Raw genomic sequence first — 22,859 nt, forward strand, 5'->3', positions numbered from 1 at the left:
TTTTGCCACCGCCTCCCTAACATTTATATAAATTCCCCAAAACCACAAAGTTGTTATTTTCTTTATATATTTAACTCCTTTCTTCCCATAGTGGATATTCAAAATGTTAGGTGAATATGTGTGTGCGACGGTTACATTTTAAATACTAGCTAACATGAACATCAATTGAATATAATTAAATACCACAAGTATAGTTTAATTATCTAGGCAGAAGCTACTTTTTAGATTTGCTTAGAGAGAAATCATCTTTCTTTGCCATATAATCTAGAGCTTACTAACTTTGATATGATTGGTTATGCCTAAATAATATTCTTTTCTTTTAAATGCTGAAACAGCATATAATTACAGTATGTACGTATAAAATGTGTTATTCCAGAACGTATTTGGTAAAAAAAAATATATAAAACATAGAAAAAATACAATTCTTACTTCAAAGCATATATCATAAAATTTAAATTTCATTTCCAAATAAGTTCAGAGAATGAGCAAAAATTACATCATTCATAAGCTCTGCTAGAGAAAAAAAAACATCTTTTCATTATAAGGATGTGAAAATTAATTTAAAATGTTGTATTCATGCTACATTATAAATGCTACATGAATTTTCTGACAGTTTGGAGCATGATGAACCATCATTAGTGTTTTTGCAAAGTTATTACACTTTTGTTGTAGAGACATCAGGTGAAGAAAATGCATTCTTCAGTATTTTCAGGTTTCTGAAATATTTAAGAGTGTGATGGAGGGAATATCCCATTAGCAACTGAAGTAACTACTCTTTTAAACTAACTTATTTTTGTATTTTTTGCTCGTGCTTTTTATATGCTTAAAGAGGGATGGAAGAAAACCAGTCTCCATGTTTTGAATTTGCTGCAAAAAGGCTTAAAAGACTGTCCACAGGCTTTTAGAGTGTGCGTGCACACTCACACATTATAACAAATGTAGCAAAAATATACATATATATAGTTAAATTTGGGTAGTCTAGTTAAAACGTTTGAAAAGTATTAAATCCATTTTTGTAAACATGCATTTGTTATAAATCCTTATTCTAGTTTTAGTTTTCAAATATTCTTTTTGTATGACTTTTCTCCGTGACTCAATATCAGTTTAGATCTATTATAATTTAACATTTTGGTTTTGATTGGCAAGTAAAAAATGAGGAACTTTGATATTATTAATAAAGTTGGTTTTCTACATTTTGTATTTTTAAGTTAATTTTGCAAATAATATTGCAATTCCTTGAAAACTTATTTGATGAATATGCTATTCTAGTATTTATTGATTTAAAGTAATCTCAAATATGATTTTGTTTTGCTATGTATCGCTATAGTATGTCATCAAATAGAGCAATTCCCTGTGGATAACTAACACATCTCAAGTATTATTTTAAATATTGAAAATTAAAACAAATAATTTTATTTTTTTATCCAAACATGGATATACTCCCATTACTCTAAATTTTATAAATAAAATGTTTATTTGAAAGCAAATGTAGTAATAAACTCACAATTATTGGGTGGAATTAACAGATGCTTACTAGATTTCTATTTTATTTTGAAACCAGTAATATAATATGTAGTTGTGATTGATTGGACAATAGAAAATATTCTTGAATGTGTGGTTAAAAAATACTCTTTATTTTCTATACATTTGTGTCTTCAGAATTTCTCAAACCCTTACTTAACTACAGTGTTGCTGACAGGCAGAATATCAATAGAGAACATGCTTGAAGGATTAACTGGGTTAATATTATTATGATTATGATTATGGTTGATATCTGGAGGATTTAAATAGGATTGCATTCTAGGGTAAATAAGATGAAGCCATATTTTTAATAAGTTTACTATAGTTTTTATTATTCGTGTGACTGAAAGAGTAACTCCATAAATTGTAACCCTGCTGGTCTCTATTTTTAGCCGCACTGGGGGCACCACTTAGAGCTAAGCATTAGGTGGGGCAGGGTTTAACAACGATGAGCTCAATGCTACACAAAAAAGTATTTCAGAATGCCAACCAGTTCTAACAATTTCAGGAGTTCACAAGTTGTTTCAAGAACTAGATAGAGCCTGACCAGGCAGTGGCACAGTGGATAGAGCGTCGGACTGGGATGCCGAGGACCCAGTTTCGAGACCCCGAGATCGCCAGCTTGAGTGCGGGCTCATCTGCCTTGGGCAAAGAAAAAAAAAAAAGCTCACCAGCTTGGACCCAACGTGCTGGCTCGAGCAAGGGGTTACTCAGTCTGCTGAAGGCCCGCGGTCAAGGCACATATGAGAAAGCAATCAGTGAACAACTAAGGTGTCCCAACGAAAAAGTGATTAATGCTTCTCATCTCTCTCTGTTCCTGTCTGTCTGTCCTTATCTATCCCTCTCTCTAACTCTCTCTGTCCCTATAAAAAAAAAAGAACTAGATAGACATGAGAGAATATGAACTGTGTTATTTAGAAGATAGAGTAAACAATATTTCCTTTTTCTTCTCAGTTTGATTATACAACTAATATGCATGATGGGAAAACAAGACACACAGTGAACTGTTTGTGTTGAAATTGATTACCAATGAGGTTGCATGGATAAACTAAAAGCAGGAGATGTAGGTTGATAAGATGAGTATTATTGTGTGGAAGGAGATGGTGGAAAGACCTTATCACAAAACTGTATTTAATTATTAATAGTCAACTCAAATAATCATAGAACATTTTTACTTTTAGATAATTTTCATCATTGTTCTTAGAGAAATATTTCATCTGTTTAATACTATTTTTAATCTCTTATTTATGTTCATTTGTGTTTTTAAATGTTTAGTTGGGCTTATGGTTGAAATCAGATTATTAATTTTCTGGTAGTTTAATACATCCAGAGTTATAAATGATTTATCTCACCTGAGTGCCAGTAGCAATTCTGACATGAACAAGTCAAATGCTGTATTCAATGTGTTTTAAAAAGAACATGTGACAGTCTGTTCCTATTCTGTTACCATTTTCCATAAATAAACAATATTAGTTTGGGCATCCAGGCTAGGTAGCAGTTTTCATGGTAGGCTGAATATTTCATGTACGGCATAAACTGAAACCAACTTCACATACACAGGTGGTCATGTCAAGGTGAAAATAATGACAGGTTTTAAGAAGACAGATCTTTCTCTAGACACCCTGATGCTACAAGTGTTGTTCACTATTTTCATTTGTCATAAAACAAAATATACCACGGCGACACGCTTTATGTCTTCTGATATCTTGAGGCGAACTGGCCGGCAGAGACGGTCTTCTCTCCCAGACAGGAGCCTGGGCTGACGTGTGCAGCGGCGTCACCCGGCCGGACCACACGGCTGCGTTTGTGTGTGACATCTTAACTGCTGTAGAAATAATGTGCGAGGTTCAAACTCGATCACCCACTCTTCCCAATGCTGCTCTAGCCCTTCTGCCAAGATGCACCGTCTTGCGTTCAGCATGCCTATAAATTCCTCCATAACTGTATACTCTTTTTCTCTGGTCTCTCCACAGTTTCTGCATTGTATCCGTTTGTTTGTGTGTGTGTGTGTGTGTGTCCTGTAGAGCAGGCGCAGGGACTCACTATGTGTGTGTGTGTGTGTATGTGTCCTGTAGAGCAGGCGCAGGGACTCACTGTGTGCCGTGTGTGTGTGTGTGTGTGTGTGTGTCCTGTAGAGCAGGCGCAGGGACTCACTGGGTGCTGTGTGTGTGTGTGTGTGTGTGTCCTGTAGAGCAGGTGCAGGGACTCACTGGGTGCTGTGTGTTTGTGTGTGTGTGTGTGTGGGTCCTGTAGAGCAGGCGCAGGGACTCACTGGGTGCCGTGTGTGTGTGTGTGTGTGTGTGTGTGTGTGAGTGTGTGTCCTGTAGAGCAGGTGCAGGGACTCACTGGGTGCCGTGTGTTTGTGTGTGTGTCCTGTAGAGCAGGTGCAGGGACTCACTGGGTGCCGTGTGTGTGTGTGTGTGTCCTGTAGCGCAGGCGCAGGGACTCACTGGGTGCCGTGTGTGTGTGAGTGTGTCCTGTAGAGCAGGTGCAGGGACTCACTGGGTGCCGTGTGTGTGTGTGTGTGTGTGTGTGTGTGTCCTGTAGCGCAGGCGCAGGGACTCACTGGGTGCCGTGTGTTTGTGTGTGTGTCCTGTAGAGCAGGTGCAGGGACTCACTGGGTGCCGTGTGTGTGTGTGTGTGTCCTGTAGCGCAGGCGCAGGGACTCACTGGGTGCCGTTTGTGTGTGTGTCCTGCAGAGCAGGCACAATGACTCTACGTTGGATTAGTTCTCGGCCTAAACGCCTCAGTGTTCAAAATAATTGATTCCCTGCTTGCACGATGAACTTCGTGCACGAGGCGAAGAACCGGTGTATAAACACAAATGCAGGCAACCTCTCCCTGGAGTGGTGAGTGTTACTATGACGCTTGCCCCCAAAGAAACGTAGACACAGTGTCACTCTGCAAGGCTGGGGGAGCGGGGTCCACGCCCGTTCGCCTCCTGTGCAGACTGGCGGCGTCTTAGGTCTCTGGAAGTGAGGATGAAGGCATTACATAGGATGCTTCTCCAGGGACCTAACGCCTCAGTCAAGTGCGTGTTGATTTGGAATTCAATTCGTTTGATGCCTGTTACAATTATCCACCTCAAGAACCACGTGGTGAATAGTGGCCAGGAGGTTCAAATATTTTCCAGCTGTTTAAAATGCATATTAACAGGCTGAGTCGAGAGTCCTAATTCGACAAGGGCTTCCATGTGCCTCAGAAATGAAATTGCATGCTCATCCAAGCACAGGGGACGGCGGACAAATTCAACAGCGTGGCCCAGGAGAAGAGGAGCTGAGACGGAGTGTGGCTTCTCCTCTCGTCCCTGGCTTCCTCTCTGTGTCCCAGCCTCTGTTAGCTCAGTCATCTTAGTGACCGGAGCCGGAGCAGGGTGCAGACTTGTCCTGGAGCAGCGATGTTGACCACTGTTTCAATAGTTCAAAGAATTTCCTCTTTGAGGTGCAAGAAGGGAACGGCAAGAATTCCCAGATGAGCGCCAATGTGCAGACACGCCTTCAGTAGAGGAGGATGTGGAATGAAAATGACAATTTAATTAAAGACTCTTAAGGTTCATTTAGACAGACCGAATGTATCGACAGAAGGCCTCCTACCCCAGCAGGTTTTGATTTCCTCTTTCGAGATTTCTGTGATGCAGAAAACCGTGGGAATCCGCCGAGTGAAACCGCAGGAACGACAATACCTGCACTCAGATTAGATTCTGTTCCGTTGACATTATAATATTTCCTTGTTTTATTTATTTATTTATTTATTTTTTACTGGAATGTAGCTTTTTGAGGCCAGTATTTTATATGTAAGTCACTATTGTATATTCCACAGTCTAAAACCATCATGGCACGGAATACTCAGTAAGTGCTTCTGGGATGAATTAGTGGCTCTTTGGTTCTGGCTTTATAAAGAAGAAGATAATGTTATAAAGGAGTAAATGAAGACTTGTTTGCTCGGTAATTGAATCCGGTGACAACCACGGTTCGTTTTAGGTTTCCCTAGCTTGTTTGCTGTTTTTCGAATGTTTCGCATTAACAAAAGCTTTAATGAGTTTGGCCTGGAGAAATGTTTCTCCAGCCCATATGCTTCTGATTTCCACAGCGTGAGCTCTTACCAAAACTATGTTAATTATTTATTTGAGTTTCAAGGAGCATTTTGCAAGGTTTCATTAAAGAACTTTTTATACCCGACTCTTACGAGGAAGAAGTCTACCTTTGACCAGACGTGGTTAGACCTGGTGAACCGGGCAGCTGAACCGGACAACAGGCCGGCTTGCTTCCCTAAGACAAGTAGCCTAGGGCAGGTACTCAGCTCTTTCCACTGGGCGGGGGCAAAGGGAACCAGGCATCACGAAGCCTAATCCCTGGGAAGCTGCATCCGAGATGGGGCGTGCTTCGTCAGGGAGTCACAGCTTCAGACACCCCAGGGGACTGCAGTCTTGCCCCTCCAAGGGGATTAGCACCCTGACTTACCCCATGTAGACAGGAAGAGCCAGCTTTTCCCTCTCCCCAGGGTACAACCAGCCAATTCACCCGGACGATGGGCAAGGGGCATAAACAGCAGGAGGAATGCCTCTGTCGGGCACTGGCTCAGTAGAAGTCAAGGTGGCACAGAGGGAGGTGCTTCCACTTTGAGGTGTGGGCGTTAGGAACCAAGACGGTGGCCATCAAGGACTGTCCGTCTAGCCCGGGAAAACGATCTGGTTGGCTAAGGGATGCAGAACTTTGGAAGATCTAAGACATGGATTGGTTAGGGGGAGGAACCGAGAGCCAGCCAGAGAAAGATTAGGAAGTTCATTGGTTCGCTTAAAAGATACCTGGTCCTTCTCAAACCTGAGATGATGTAATCAGCCCAACAAAGGAGCTAGCTCTCTGGCTTCTCTCTCTCTTTATCTATTTATCTATTTATTTATTTACCTATTTATTTATTTGAAAGAGAGGCAAAGAGAGAGAGAGACAGGAACACTGAGCTGTCCTGTATGTGCCCGGACTGGGAGTTGAACCGGCAACCTCTGTGCTTCCAGTGGCCTTCTCCCTTCAGCTTATACACAGCCACGTGGCCACAGGGGCTGTGCCGTGGGCAGTCCTACCAACTCCAGCCGTGGCCTGGGCACAGCACCAGTCGGAGTGCACCCGGGAACCGACTATGTTAGCAGACAGGTTCAGACGTGGACTGCACCCGTGGCACAGGATTCTGGACACTGGTCTTTGCTCTGGGCCTGAGGAAGACTAGGCTGGACATTTCCCCATGGTGGAGGGGACAGAGATGAGACATGTGACCTTGGGAACCTGGCGGAAGCCTTCTATTTCAACTCCGTGAAACTTGACCACAGAGTCACAACCTCCCCCCTGGGGGGTCCCTGAAATGCTTTCCATGAAAGGTCACCATTTCCACCAGCACCCAACTTTCTCCGCACTGTTTATGCTGTCTTGTCAAATGTGTTGTAGTCATTCCGACATTCTTTATTTTTAGACTGGGCCCCATTTCCATTTCGAATGTCAGCAGAGCGAAAATATTCTTCTATTAGTTCAATGAAGAAACAAACTCTCCATAGCACCTGTGTTCTGCAGTTCTGATATGGAGACTGAGACGATGTATAATGGCTCGGTGTCTCACAATTTAGCCACAGGATTTATCCGAATAAATATATACTTATTAATACTGGAAATGCCACAGATTCTCCTTGAGTCTCTAAATGAAGAAGTTCTAAGTTTGCTCTGGGATCGGATTTTGAGTTTATGTATGTGAGCACTGAAGAGAAGCAGAAGGGAGGAAGAAATCCACAGTATAACAGAACTATTATAGTGTCAACCAGGTTTAAATTTGACTACAATATAACAGAACTATTAGAGTGTCAACCAGGTTTTAATTTGAAAATGCACTTTTTTATTTTTATGAGAATGTTTAAAACTCAGAGATTATCTGTGGTTCTTAGTATCAGTAAGATGAAGATATTTAATTCAATAAAATTAAGCATAAAGTGAATTATATCGATATGCACCACCTCCCTTAGACAGTTCAACTTCCAAAATTTTATTTATGTATTTAACTTTTTAATGACTCATCGTATCCATGCTGCATGGTGGAGACAAGGAGACATAAGTTTCCATTTTTAGTGAATTCAAAAAGTGCTCTGATGTTTTCTGCATACTTTGTGGATTAGGTATATTTAATCATACTTTGGATTAGTTTAAAGCTAAAAAAGGGGGGGTATTTTGCCTATTCCCATGTCTTTTACCTATTTTCATGGCTCAAGTGCTTTATAAAATATTCTTCTCTATGATGGTAAATATTGTCAGGTGAAAAAAATTTTTATTTCTCTGAGATGGTTTAAGTAGTAGGATAGAACAGAACCTCTGTATACAAGCAAATTAATTCTCATATTTTCGTGTTCTAATACAACACTTTACTGATGATCTTGACTGTTAAATATGTTAAATAGATGTTTTAATAAGATAAAATAAATGGAACAGTAGAAAAAATACCGATAGCAGTCATATCACACTATGAAGGAAATCTTACTCTGAAGATTTTCCTTTTGAAATGGAAGAATCCTTGAAATGTAAAAGCCTTTCCTCTGTTGTCCTACTTTAGAGATTTTGTCAGAAACGTACAGACACATCTACTTAATGTTCTAAATATTTTATAGTGATAAAACATTTTAAATAAACACAAACAAAATAGACAACAGCGTCAGTCCCTTTGCCTTAATGTTTATGCAAGACTTCAGTTTGTTTAATGATTTGCCTCCCAGAATGTAGAAACATTTTCTAATGCGTGGTGTCAAAACTAATAATCTACTGCCAATGTGAGTGAGCTTATTTTTCTTCTAATGAAATCATTTTTAATATGATGGATATTTTCTGGAACGTGAGAACATAATTTTTTTTTTTTTTTTTTTTTTTTTGGCGTGGATACTCCCAATGGTGATGGAGCTATGGTCCTTGAGGGGAATCAGAAAGTTATTCCTTTGACATTTCAGGTCAGAAAATGCTGCAGCTACAACATCATCAAACACAAAGAAAACAAAGAAAAGACAAAGTATTATTTTAGCATATAATGTCAAGGTGCACATTTAAACAAAATGATTCTGGATATTTTTATGTTTACCTAAAAATTAGTTTGCAAAGACAAGTACCACGCGGTGTTTTCCTTTATCAGGACAAATGAAGAACAACACCACCAGGTCATTTACTTTGTCCCACGACCTTGATTTTAGCTGCAGTGTAAGTTGTCAATGAGGCCTCAGATTGCAACAGAACTAGAACAAGATGCTTTGGAAACACCAGCTTGGGTTTTATGCTTCTTAAAGCCTAGTATGACCATGGCCTTAATATATATATATATATAAATATATATATATATATGGTCTACCGGAAAGTTCTGTTCGTTTCTATCACAACAAGTTTCGACACGTAAGCACATGTTTATTTGGCACATGTGTGCCTCTTTTATTTTTATCACTTAATGTATACATACTGACGTAGCAAATGAACTAAAACAAAGTTGATTCACATTAGTCTTATGTGTGAAGCCATAGTGTACCCATGGCTACTGATAAAGTTCATTTACGCCACTGTAATTTTTACGAATTTCAACAAGGAAGAAATGCTACAGAAGCATGTCTGTCACATCCACCATATTCCCCGGACTTAGCATCCTCCGACTATCACTTGTTTTTGTCCTTACAAAATTTTTTGAAGGGCAAAAAATTTCAAAAATGAAGAAGATATCAAACAAGCACTGGTTCAATTTTTCACATCAAAAGATAAAACATTTTTCAAAAATGGGATATACAAATTGCCCTCATGCTGGCAAGAAATCATTAATAATAATGGCAATTATATTATTTAATAAAGTTTATTGATGGTAAGAAAAATTTGTATTTTGTTTTATTCCAAAAATGGACAGAACTTTCCGGTAGACCATATATATATATGGTCTACCGGAAAGTAGACATACATTATATATATATAAATGTACCAATGACAGTGATGATTTAGCATGCTTTCATTACTTTCTCTGATGCAGAAGCAGTTGGACAGAAAAGTATCACCACTTAATATCAAAAAAGGGTCATATTCAGGAAGGTGGAATCCCTAAAATTTTGGCTTATCCGCAGGCTAACAAACCATGGTGGAGGATTAGAAAACAAGTTTCCGGAAATTTTATTTACTTATTTATTTATTTTTATTTCCCAATTGTCGTTGACATTTATAGCCATTGTATTTTCATTGCAACTATACTATATAGCGTGGTTAGAGATTTAGAGAAGGTATGACGTGATCGGTGATGATTCGATGGCATTTCTGAGCCCTACTCATGCCGTGTCCAAGCTCTGAGTTCTGCTCTGGGGAACAGCCATGTATGTTATCCTACTTCCTCACGGAGAGAGACCTTCAGGTTCCTGTAGCCTCATCTCCTTTCCTCTAAGAACAAGGCTTCTTTTTACTAATTAGTACAATTTTTTAAAGTCGACACTCTTAAAATCTTTTACAATGGTCCAGGGGTTTTACTGGCTTTAGCGTTATTAAACTAATAATTAACGGAGTTTTGAACTTTAAGAGCTCTCTTCATTACAAAAAAAAAAAATTAAAATATTTTCTATGTGGACAAAATCTGATCCATCCCTGGCACTAAAATAATGTTCCAGGAAAATGAATGACTTGGTTTCCAAAGAAAGAGAAATTATGTATAACATCAGCATATGCTTGGTTCACTAAAGGAGACTATTTTTAGGAGCCTGCTGACTGGGTCAGGAGAGAAAGGACCAGCCAGAGTGGTCTCAGCTAAGCTATCTCCAGGTAGAAATTCCCAGCAGGGTCAACACAGCAATACGATGACCATCTGTTCGGTTCCTACAGATAAATTAGACTGTCAGGATTTAGCAAAGCTCTGTTTTTCTGTTTTCCCCTGAAGAGATATTTGTAATTATTGCTCAGAAAGGGCCATTTTGTTAATAATAAAACACCAAGAAAGCAAGTTAACAATTGCTTTCACAGTTACGAAACACTGACCATGTGCCAGGTGCTATTCTAAGCTCTGTACCCGTACCGTTCCATCTAATCATTAAAACAACTCTGTGAGGGAGGTATTGTTATTGTCGTGTGTTTTATTTAGCATGTAGCTGAGAAAGATTTTTAACCTCACCGTCTTAATTATAGCACTAAATAAAAAATGCAGGGAGAGCGTTCTTGCTAAGTTTCAAAACAGTGAACAAATTCATATGAAACTTCAACAACTCAATCCTGTTCTCCTTCAGATTTAAAACAAAGACTGGTAGCGCCATCGATACATTCATTTCGTTTTATTTTTTCTCTGAGGCGCTGGTCCCCCTCGTTGAGTTCTGGAAAGACTTGAAACCTCTCAGAGAAAGAATGATGGCAGAGTTGACTCAGGCCGTCATAAAACACCCCCGAGGACTGAGTGTCTTATAAATAAGAGAGATTTCTATTTCACAGTTCTGCAGGTTCAGAAGTCCCGGAAAGGGTCCTCTGCCCGGTGGACAGCGGCCACCTTCTCACGGCATCCTCACATGACAGATGGGACGAAGGGTCTCTCTGGAGCACTTTCATGAGGCGGTTATCCCCACTCCTGAGATCTCTGCCCCTGGAACTTAAGCACCTCCCAGAGACTATCCATCACCCTTGGGGGGGGGCAGGATTTCAACAGATGAATTTTGGGGAAGACACAAGCATTCAGACCATAGCAACTGGGGAGCTTCTTTTCCTTTTTTCTTTTTTCGATGTTGTTATTATTATTTTTTTAATTTTAAACTCCATCCACCATGCCCTGGACAGATAGCTCCATTGGTTAGAGCAGGGGTAGTCAACCCTTTTATACCTACTGCCCACTTCTGTATCTCTGTTAGTAGTAAAATTTTCTAACCGTCCACCGGTTCCACAGTAATGGTGATTTATAAAGTAGGGAAGTAACTTTACTTTATAAAATTTATAAAGCAGAGTGACAGCAAGTTAAAGCATATAATAATAATTACTTACCAAGTACTTTATGTCGGATTTTCACTAAGTTTGGCAGAATAAATCTTATAAAACAACTTACTCTAGTTATATCTATCTTTTTATTTATACTTTGGCTGCTCCGCTACTGCCCACCATGAAAGCTGGAGTGCTCACTAGTGGGCGGTCGGGACCAGATTGACTACCACTGGGTTAGAGAATTGGTCCCAAGCTCAGGGGTTGCCTGTTCTATCCCTAGTCAGGGCACATACAGGAACAGATAGATGTTCCTGTCTCTCTCTTCCTCTCTCTCTCTTTCTCTCTCTCTCTCTTTCCCCCTTCCTCTCTGGCTAAAATCAATCAATAAAAAAATAAACTGCATTCATGTTTATTGCTAGTAATGGAAAAACGTGAAATTGTTCAAAGGAAACACTGAAAATTAACTGGTGTTTAAGAGTTACATTTCTGTTTATCAGAAATATTTTATTTTTTACAAGGCATATTTATTTAGTACAGAGCTGAGAACACTGTTGTGGCTCTAAGATTGTAATATACATAGATGACAGATGATAGGCAGATACATAGATTTTTCAGATAAAGTGTTTCCTTTACCTTTAAGCTTGTTAATAAAACCATGTGGTATAAACATCACCTTTACATCCATCAGGAAACACAAATCAGCACAATTTACTCAATAGATCTTCTCTCTCTGTCTGTCTGTCTCTCTCTCTCTCACACACACACACACACACGCACAAACATATTCAAAACCATATTCACACTCAATGCAGACTTGACCAAAGATTGGAGGCATTACAGAGAAGAGAGTTGATGTAATTAAACCTATGGAAGCAGGTCAGGAACGCCCGTGTGGCACGTCTGTCTCCCCCGCCCACCAGCAGGCTCCGGCCCCGCCCCTTCTGTGGAGCGTGGTGGGTAGGACTGGCGCTGCCGCCCCCTGCTCACCTGTGCTCGCCGCCCTCCTGCTCACCTGTGCTCGGAGAGCTGACGTCGGTTCGCCTTCCGCCGGCATCGCCACGCCGTTCTGTCCCAGCTGCTCACGCGCAGTGTGAAACCGTCCGCCTGTCACCCAGGATTCTTACAGGAGACAGACCTCTCCTGCTTAGAAGGCAATATACAAATCTTTTATTTTTTCTTGAATTGCACATACTAGTGAGCTCTCTGGCACACACACTAGACCGGTCATCAATACATGTCTTGTAAGGTACTTATCTGGTCCTCGCTGACATTTTGTCATTTGTTTGTAACGGACTAGCAGCTATTGAGCACGAGGATGACCAAGAGATGGTCCTAGGCATGTTGGTGATCCCCTGTTGACCTTCTATCAAGCCCGGGGCATGCAATCTCCTATTACCACCTGCTTCTCAAAGCCTAGCCTTCCGATGGTAAATTATGCAGCATGACATAATGCTGTCGAGTTTATAGGTCTTCCTCAGTCTCTCGCTCATTTAAATACACACGTGCAATGTTGAAGTTTCCTAAGCAGATTTCAACATGACCAACTTTCTGAAACGTCTAGTGAAAATGTATAAACGGTCATTCATATACAACACAGAATGCATAAATACGCCGGCGGCACTAACAAAAAAGTGATTCAAGTTACACTTGAGTTAGGAATTTGATTCTTGTATTCTTTTTTGTTTGTTTGTTTGTTTGTTTTGGTGAGAATAATATCCGTCTGAAAAGTTTTAGAAGTGTTGTCTGGAGGCCAAAAAAGAAGAGATGATGCCTGTGAACGTGTTCTTTGGGGAGAAGTACTTTATATTTTTATGCAATCATTGAACTTGTAAATAACGCTGTCTCAGTGCCTTGTGCTTGAGAGAAAGCGGTATACTAACTAAACTTTGAGGGGTGGCAGGCTATCCCATAGTAATTGGACAGTTCCCTACTCCAAGTGTGAGAGAATGAGGAACAAAATTCTTGTCTGAAACATGGTGATGTCTTAATTTTTTTGAGAGAGAGAGGCAGAGAGAAAGAGAGAGACAGAAACATCCAGCTGCCCCTGTAGGTGCCCTGACCAGGGACCCCAGCCATCAGTCTCTGCACCCCAGCACGATACTCCTACCAACCGAACTGTTCTGCCAGGGCTTACAATTTCTCACTAGTAATAAACCAAACCACCGATTTTTCTCCCATTGCAACCGAGCAGAGTTCATGCCTCCCCCCCCCCCCCCCAGTGCACAGCACAGTCAGACACTCGGAGAATTACATTCTCTTGGATGCCAGGCCGATCAGGGAGGACGGAAAAACTTTGGCTCAAACCTCAACTCCCTGTGGCTTACAACAGGAGGGTTATTTGGGGCAGTTGTTGTTTTCAGAGAGAAGGTGGGGGGGAGAGAGACAGAGAGAGAGAAAGACAGCGTTGTGCTGTTCCCCTTCTCTGTGCATTCACTGGTTGCTGCTTCTTGTGTGCACCCTGAGCGGGGATAGAACCCGCGACCTTGGCTGAGTCTAGTCTGTTCCGTAGCCAACGGAGCCGCCTGCCAGGGCTGCAGGAGGAGGGTGTTCAGGAGTTCATGGGCACAAGCATGCAGAAGCGCGGGTGAGACACGTTTAAACTGGAGAAAATTATGGGTAAGGGACTACGGCTCCCCCACCCCTGGGCTTCCTGGACCAGGGACCCTGTGTTTCTGAAAGGATTCACTGGCTCACCTCCCAGTCACTTCCCAGTCCTTTGGGACCGCGGGGAGGGGCGAGACCTTGGTTCAGGCGGTGTCACCGGAGGAGGAGGACATGCTCAGTGCCGTCTCAACACAAGGACCCGGTAAGTCACCCCTGTGCTGTGAGAGCAGAACCAGCTTTGAGATAGTCAGTGGGATTTGTGGGTTGTTTCACCACCAGACTCTATTCAAGGAAAACTCTGCTTAAAGTTCTCCTGCTCCTCAGTAAACGCTGATTTTACTGTCTTGTTTTCCATACCGTTTAATAATTAGAATAACTAAAAAAAAAAAAAAAAAAAAAAACCACCCAAGAAACACGATTGCATTTTCCTTTAACAGCACGGTAAGTATCCTTTGCAACAGAAAGCTGTATACTTCCACTATAATGATTCTATGAATTTTTTGGAAAGCTGGTAATAATATTTCATATCTTCTCAAGGCAGACGGGTTCTAGCAATGAACATTACATTACACCTTTATCAATTATATATCACGTAAGTTATTTCTAATGTTGTCCCACGGTCCGATGGAAAATACAGAGGTCATTTTATTTGTACATATTAAATTGTTCAGCTGTTTTGTGAATAAGTTAGGGCCCCTTTTTATCAGACTAACAGCAACCCAGACGATTACTGAAGGCGTTAGGAGACAATGCTAATAATATATTTCATGCTTCAATGCTACAGCTTCCAAAAATTCAGAGCAATCAATAGACATCTTTTCCATTGTGTTTAATATCTTCAACAACCCACCAGGGGTAATTATTATAAACAAGTTTTCTTTCTTTTTTTTTTTTTTTTTAGATAAAGTTGCTGGGTATATTGATTCACCTATTCTTCCTTTGTGACGGCCTTATAGGTAGCTAAAAAATATTAAAGCTATAATCTGTTTTTCATTTACGGAATAAAGCTTAAAACCCGCCCTAGAGGATTTAACAGAATTCATCGCTTGTGAATAAAAATTGCATTGTGCGAGTGCTCTTTTAATCTACAATTCAGAATTAGAAAGCTGAACCAAGGAATACAAAGGGATAAAGGATTTGTTTTTATCAGCCAAGAGATGTTGCCCTGACTGCTAAAACATAATTAATTGGTGGTCACTGAGGTGTCCCTAGAGAAGACAGGTCTCAGTTCATTGAAACAAGGTGAAGAGAAGGTCAGGTCCTGGCGCTGCAGGGGTTTATAGAAACGGCCTCTTAGCATCAACTACACAAATAATGCAAATTGTTAAGTTAGAGTCTTCGAAGAAAGGCAAAAAACAGACCAAACCTACCTTGGATTTTGGCTTCATCTTGAAAACTTTTTTCCAGCCCTCTCTTTCTCCCACCCATCATCAACGTCTTACTGTCAGAAAATCATTTTACTCAACATATCAAGAGATCGGCCCCAGGGGACGATGCCACCACCATCCAGCTTTCTAAAAAGTCCTTAGAAGGTGATTCCTAATTCCGAAGTTGCAAACTGGCAGTCTTGGTTGGACCCAATAAAGACCCATAGATGTTTTTGGTTTGGCCTACACAGTATTTAAACAGGGTGTTGGGTAAGTTGGCAATATGAAAGATTGGAATAATTTATAAAAAAATCTGTATTTTCTGTTTTTCTTGAAAAGAAAAAAAAAAAGATCAGAACATCCCTCAACGTTGAGCTCACATTGCACGTAGCACTCAACGGAGCTGCAGACCTCCACCCCTTTTCTGAAAGACGATAGAGGCCTTTCTTAAGGCACACAGATTTCTACAGATACATCCGTTTTTGTTACACTTATTTGCCAGCTTGTTTTATTGCTAACCGCTGTCAGATTCTTTGCCATGTCTGGTGCAAGGACTCATGCATAGAAGAAAATTAAGAAATGCCCTGTGCTTTTTAATTTGTGTGGAATAATTAATAAAAAATAAGTTAGTATATAACTAAATATAGTTGGATTTGAATGGAAAAGAGCTTCCCAAGGATAATAATGATAGTATAAAGGCACTTTGAAAAAAATGTATTTAGAAAAAAAAATTCTGTAAAACCATGTAATTTATTTTAAAATTTAAAGAACATAATCACAGTGTGGACATGTTCCACGTCTCCTTAGCAGGGGACCACGTCGTCCAAATGGAAACAGAGACTGGACGTCAGATCAACACAGTGCAGCTCCCTTGTGAAGAGGAGAGGGTGGTCCAAGGCCCCTCAGCTGTCCCTGCTTCCTGGCTCTCATCTACGTTAAAGACATCACCTGGGATCTGCGGGTGAGTTTGGAAACCATTAATCCTATCAGATGTCCAATGCTCAGTGAGCATAGTGGCTTTGTGCCTCATAAGCCAACCCAGGATGACTAGTGACAAAGCTCTTTCTGTAACATATATGGTGAACATGGAAGTATCTCTGACTTTTTAGTGAGATAAAAAGCAGCCCAGTGTGGCTCACTTCTTTTCCATAATGTTTCTATGGAGCCAAACCAGAACATTGACCAGACTTTCTTGTTGCTTCTCCTGTCCTCAGCCCTTCTTTTGTTTCACTGGCCCAATCCCTTCCAGGGACAGAACCAAGCAAATTCTATGTCCGAGGAGTCATAGATCCTGTCCCGACTAAGAAAACCTCGACCAATGAGAGCAGAGGCCATCTACTTGGGCAATTTCCATCTAATACCTTCACCACCTTTGTTCTTGGGTCTCTTTATCCTGAAGCTTGGATGCCTTATTTTTAGAGAATATTTAACAGGTTATCTATTTTATCACCTGTGCTTGATATTACCTCCCCAGTGATGGGAGAATTGGGGATGGTGGTCATCGTCCGGTTGAGAATAGGAAGCTGACAAAGGCTGGAGAGACAAAGCACCCTCATTCCCAGGCCTCACATGAGGCCCCATCCTGGGGTCCTTACATTGATTCTCAGTGACCTCAAAGCAATGAGTCGCCTACAGTGACTGACATTATCCAGGACACGGTTTCCATCTGGAGCGATGTGAACCTCTTGATGTCCCAGCAAGTGAAGGGTCAAGAGGCAGACATCAAGCTTTCTTCCTGGGATTTGGATCACAGAGACAGCTGGCCCTTTGTTGGGCCAGGTCATATCTTACTGAGCCCATGCCTTTTGACCATGTTCTGAAATGCCAGGAATCATCCACTTGGACAAGGGACAACATTGGTTCATTTCATCCACCCCTGGTTGCCATTCCTGAGCAGAGCCATTCTCTCATGAGTACTCCATGAATCAGAGCTCCATGATGCTTCCCTGATATGGCTATCAGAACTCAGGAACCTTCCACCTTGACGTGGATGGTCTCCACAGACTCCAGCAACTGTCCGGACAAAGATGCTTCTCTGAAATGCCCTGATGTCGGCACACAACAATCACTGACCCGGCGTCTCACCGGCTTTGTCGGAGGGCCAAGGGACGCAAAGCACTCTGCCAGCCTTGGAGACCGCTCTGAAGAATGGAGCCCAGTCAGGGCCACCGCCGCTTCAAAACACGGAACACTTCCGGGTCAAAACGCAGAACACTTCCGGGTCAAAACGCAGAACACTTCCGGGTCAAAATACAGCTGGCGTTTAAGAGGAAATAAAAAATAAATAAATTAACTGAGCTTCGTCACATAAGCAACAGGGACTAAAAATGCAACTCCTAGAGAGAGGTGCATCTGTCTTGTGGCTCTCAGACAAATAAATGAAAGGGCGGGGTCAGTTTGTCTGTAATGGTTCATGAAGTAGTTTGTTCATGTGGACAGGCACCCCCTAGAGTTGTTCTTTCTTTATTTCACGTATTTGGAATACAGGGACACACCTGGTAGTGCATTAGATATGCACATATACACAACTGCATAAATATATGTATATATATTTATGAAATGAACCAAATATATATGTGTATAAGTGACATGTGCAGCCCATCTCTCTATCTGTGTCACCTGTGTGGTATCTTTCTTGCACTTTCCAATGGTCAGGTTTACACAGCAGCATTAGGCCAGATACGTTCTTTTCGTATAGACCAGAGAGCGTCCCCTTTTTTCCAGAGTGATTCCAGCCTTCTAATCCTGAGCACTTGCTGGTGTCTGATCTCCTGGACTCCCCGCAGACTGACCAGCAGACTCCGCCACTTTGAGAACGAGACTTCTCTTTCGCACAAGAAAAAACTACACCGAGTTTCTGTTGCCATTGCGTCAGGACTTGAAAGACCCTGGGTGTTTTTGAAATATAGTAAAGGGGAGGAAAATGCCTGGGGGAAAAAAACAAAACAAAGCAAAACAAAAATGAGTCCAACCATGAAACAATAGAAACGATGCACACATTCAGGGAGTTATTTGTAAGGACGTAGTTATTTCAAGTGGTCTTCAGTGTTTTTATTTAAAATAGTCTAAGATTCTGAAGGACTTATTTTTATGGAACACGGATCTAAAATAGCCTCTAAAACTATCGTAACAAAGGATCTTCCTCAGCCCCCACTGGTTTCTCAGGAGGGCTCCTGACTAATCTTCATTATGTTAAAGCCTCATTTTCATATTTCAAAGAATGTACTTGAGCATTGTCAGATGGCAATTAAGTTTTGATGGGTTTTAAATATCTAATTTAATTTGAATGCTTAAATATTTTATGCTCTCTAGAGGGACTTTCAGGGGATGACTGCGCGGAAGTTCTTTCTCTGGTTAAAGGATTCATTTAGCACTAAATTTGCTAAATTTTAAAATTTAGCAAAAGCAAAAATGAGTAGATCTTAGTTTATTTAATTTTCATTTTAGCTTCTAAGATTTTACTTACTGATTTTTAGAGAGAGGAGATAGAGAGAGAGAAGAGAGAGAGAGAGAAGTGCAGGGACCTTTCCTCTCAGGGGAGGAAAGAGAAGCATCAACTCAAAGTAACTACTTCTTGTATGTGGCTTGACTGGGCAAGCCCAGGTTTTGAACTGGCAACCTCAGTGTTCCAGGTTGACGCTTTATCCACTATGTCAGTCACCATAGGCCAGGCTATTTAATTTTTTAAAATTCATGTAAAAAAAATACAATTTTGAAAAATAAACCAACATTGTTTTTAGAAAACTGAAGTTTATCATAAATGGTTACATTGCTAAGGTTATTCTTTGTTCTGTTTTAGTTGACCCTCCCTTATTTTACTTAATATTCAATGTATGGATTTCTGAAAAATTGGGAATATGCTATTATTATTTTTTTAAATCTTAGTTTATATCATTTTCCCATTACTATAAGAAATATTTATTGATGTAAAATTTAATAGCATAGATGAAAAACTCAAGGGAATGGCTTTTAACAAAAAAAAATCACAATGTTTTTCTTTTTTTCCAAGTAAGAGGAGGGGAGATAGCGAGACAGACTTATGTATATACCCCAACCGGGATCCATCTGGAAACCCCCATCTGGGGCTGATGCTCTGCCCATCTGGGGCCATGCTTGCAACCAAGCTATTTTTATAGCCTGAGGCAGGGGTTCCAAGAGGCCATCCTCAGTGCCTGGGGCCAGTGTGCTCGAACTAATCAAGCATATGGCTGCAGGAGGAGAGAGAGAGAGAGAGAGAGAGAGAGAGAGAGAGAGAGAAGGGGAGGGACAAGGGGAGGGGGAGGGGTGGAGAAGCAGATGATCGCTTCTTTTCTGTGCCCTGACCAGGAATCGAACCCAGGATACCCACATGTTGGGCCAACACTCTACCACTAAACCAAGCAGCCAGGACCATAAAAATCACAATTTTATAACTTCAATCTATAATGAGTGTTATAAAAGAGAAAAAAAAAACAGTGATATATCAGGGAATCATTTGGTAACCTTTTATTTCAAGGGGTAAGAGATGATCTCACAGAACAAGTGTCCCTTTCTATTGACATCAGGAAGTGTTTTATTCTAAATCAGCAATGCGCACGCTTACTTCTGCATCTCTGTACTTACCTGCACGTTACCTGCTCCCAGCTAGGAAGTCTCCAAGGCGCCACGGAATAGAGCCTTTTGTTTGGAGTGGCTTGTGTTTTCTTTGACTGGTAGGTAGCATTGTGGTTTTTATTCCTTGTTAGATAATAAAATTTGTTGTTCCTCTGGAAGATGATAGTATTTTATTTTTTATGTTATGTGATTTTTTTCCCCCTGGGATACATTTCTGTATAGATTTATTTTAGTCATCCTCTTTGACGCGTAGGGGACTCTGCACCTCAGCTGTCCTCACACCTGGGTGGTGACCTGGAGTAATGATGACACTGGACCTGAGCAAGAGCGGCTCCCATAGTGGCCACACATCAGAGGTCCCTACCAAACATCCCCTCCAGCCAGGTTTCAACACAAGAGGGGAGCCCCGCCTGCCTCTGAGGGGGCCGTACCTCCCTCTGTCCACAGTCCGGGCTACCTACAGACCTTCTTCTTTGTTCTGGTCGCCCTCCAGCCGGCTCTCGGACTCTCTTCTCTGTCTCCCCACTGGCTGACTCATCCTTCAGGGCCAAGTAGACAGAGGACATGTGTTTTTTCTATCACAGGATGGGTTTACACTCAATTAGCTAATTCTTCACTGCGTTCTTGAATGTTTGGTTTATGATTCCTGTTGGACTCTAACCAGTGCCCCCTGCAGAGCAGGACTGGGAGTTTTCCTGTGTGGTTCACACACCAGCTGCTTTGGGGAAGACTGGAGGAGGCCCGTCTGTGGCCAGGACAGAGCACCGGCCAACCGCTCAGGTGTAGCAAAAGGCTGCCCCTTCCTCCACACTGAAGCATTGACTCAGGACAGTCCCTTCTCTCTGCACCCAGTTTGCCACAATGTTCTCCAAGAGAAGGAGATGCCTAGGTCATCACACCTGGCCCAGTCTGTGGAGAAAGTATAAACACCCACCTGTCTATGTTGTGGGAACTCAGCTAACAGTTCTGATACCTGTTATCTTTGACATAATCTCTGGCCCACTTCACATTGATTCTCCTGGCCCTGGTCAGTTGGCTCAGTCGTAGAGCATCAGCCCCGTGTGTGGAAGTCCCAGGCTCAATCTCCGGTCAAGGCACACAGGAGAAGCGCCCAGTTGCTTCTCTCCCCCTTCTCTCCTTCTTCCTCCCCCACAGCTAGTGGCTCGATTGGTTTGAGCAGCAGCCTGGCACGGAAGATGACTCGGTTGATCCTAGCTTGTCAGCCTCAGGTGCTAAAAATAGCTCTGTTCATTTGAACACTGGGTGGATCCAGGTTGGGGCGCATGCAGGAGCCTGTCTCACTAACTCTCATCTTCTCACTTAAAAAATAAATAAATAAAAGAGAAAATCTAGACAATTACTTTAAAATGAATCTCAATGAAATATATCAGTTCCAAAGTGAGCAAATTCAATGCAGGTTTTTTTTCTACATTGTTTTACCTACGTCAAGATTCTAGCGGCTTTGCCTTCACACAGAATGATTCTTCCAGTGAAAAGTTGGTGTTGACTAGCTCAGGGCGTCCCAGTGAACAGCTGGGGAAGCTTACTTCTTTTACTGCAGAAGTCCCTGTATAAAATTGACTTTTTAATCAAACCTTCTCCCTCTCTCTTTGACCCGTCTGTTTCCAGGGGTTACAAGGACACCAGGATGCAGCTGTCCACTGTGCAGAACCTTGTGTCCTTTGGTGGCAAGTTTGGTGGCTTCACGGAGCCTGAGACGGCGGGGTTCTCCTGCATTTGCACTTCTCAGTTACCATCATCACCTACAGAGTGTTTAACTTGACTCAATGCCGAATGACCACAGTGTACTAGAATTCTGCTCTCGTGTTCCGTGTGTTCCTCTAGGTCATCCATTTTCCATCCCCCCTTTGTAAAGATGGTTGCAATTTTGATCCACTATAACATTGTTATTTATTTTCCTCTGGCAGGATTATGGATTGATTTAAAATTTTAAATGTTCTTTATACCATGCACGGTGATTTGGGGGCAGCAAGGGGGAGTCTATATATGGCATGTGTACAATGATCCTGATGTCTTTTTTAACTGTAAGAAATTCTAAAAACGCCTGGTCTCCCCTGGAGTTGCTGACCAAGCAGGTCTTCATGAGAGTCCAGGTATCTGCCTCTCTTGTTGCACTTTCTAGAGTATTTTTACAAAAAAAAAAAAGAACCTTGGAGAAATATAATAAACAAAACTCTAATTTAAATCGGGAAACTTGGGTTTCAAGTTGAACCCTGTCCCTTCAAGTGTGTCACTTACCACCTCTGAAGCTCAGTGACCTTTTTCCAAGAAGGTGGTATCTATTCCTCACAGTTGTGAAAAATAAAATTGATAATGTCTGTGAGGCAGTTTAGTACCTGCCTGCTAGTGTCCTATAGATATAAGTGTCCTTTCTCTTCTGAGCTGCTCAGGTGAAGAGAATGCGTCCGCTGAGGGGAACGCACAGGAGTATTGCTTGTATGGGCTCACCTGATCTCAGGTATTGGATCGCCTTCCCAGCTATGGCTGCTGTGGTTTGCAGTTATACTAACTTTCCCTGGTGTTTACCTAGTACCTTCTGAGTGATATTCTGCATAGGTTTGGATTGTCCCTAATTCTGATATACAATGAGGACGCTGTTACTGTGCTATGGACACATCTGTGATGCTTCTTTAGACCACACCCACCATGCTGAGGCTTGCCTAAGGGAAGGCATCTTAAAGCCTCTGACATGGGACACACCAAAAACCCAGGATAGCCCTGGCCAGACAGCTCTGCTGGTTGAAGCATCAGCCCAAAGCACAGAGGTTGTCGGTTCGATCCCAGGTCAGGGCACATACAGGAAGAACACATCTATGTTCCTGTCTCT

This window comes from Saccopteryx bilineata, chromosome 8 (genome assembly GCF_036850765.1).
Source record: "Saccopteryx bilineata isolate mSacBil1 chromosome 8, mSacBil1_pri_phased_curated, whole genome shotgun sequence".
Taxonomy (NCBI): domain Eukaryota; kingdom Metazoa; phylum Chordata; class Mammalia; order Chiroptera; family Emballonuridae; genus Saccopteryx; species Saccopteryx bilineata.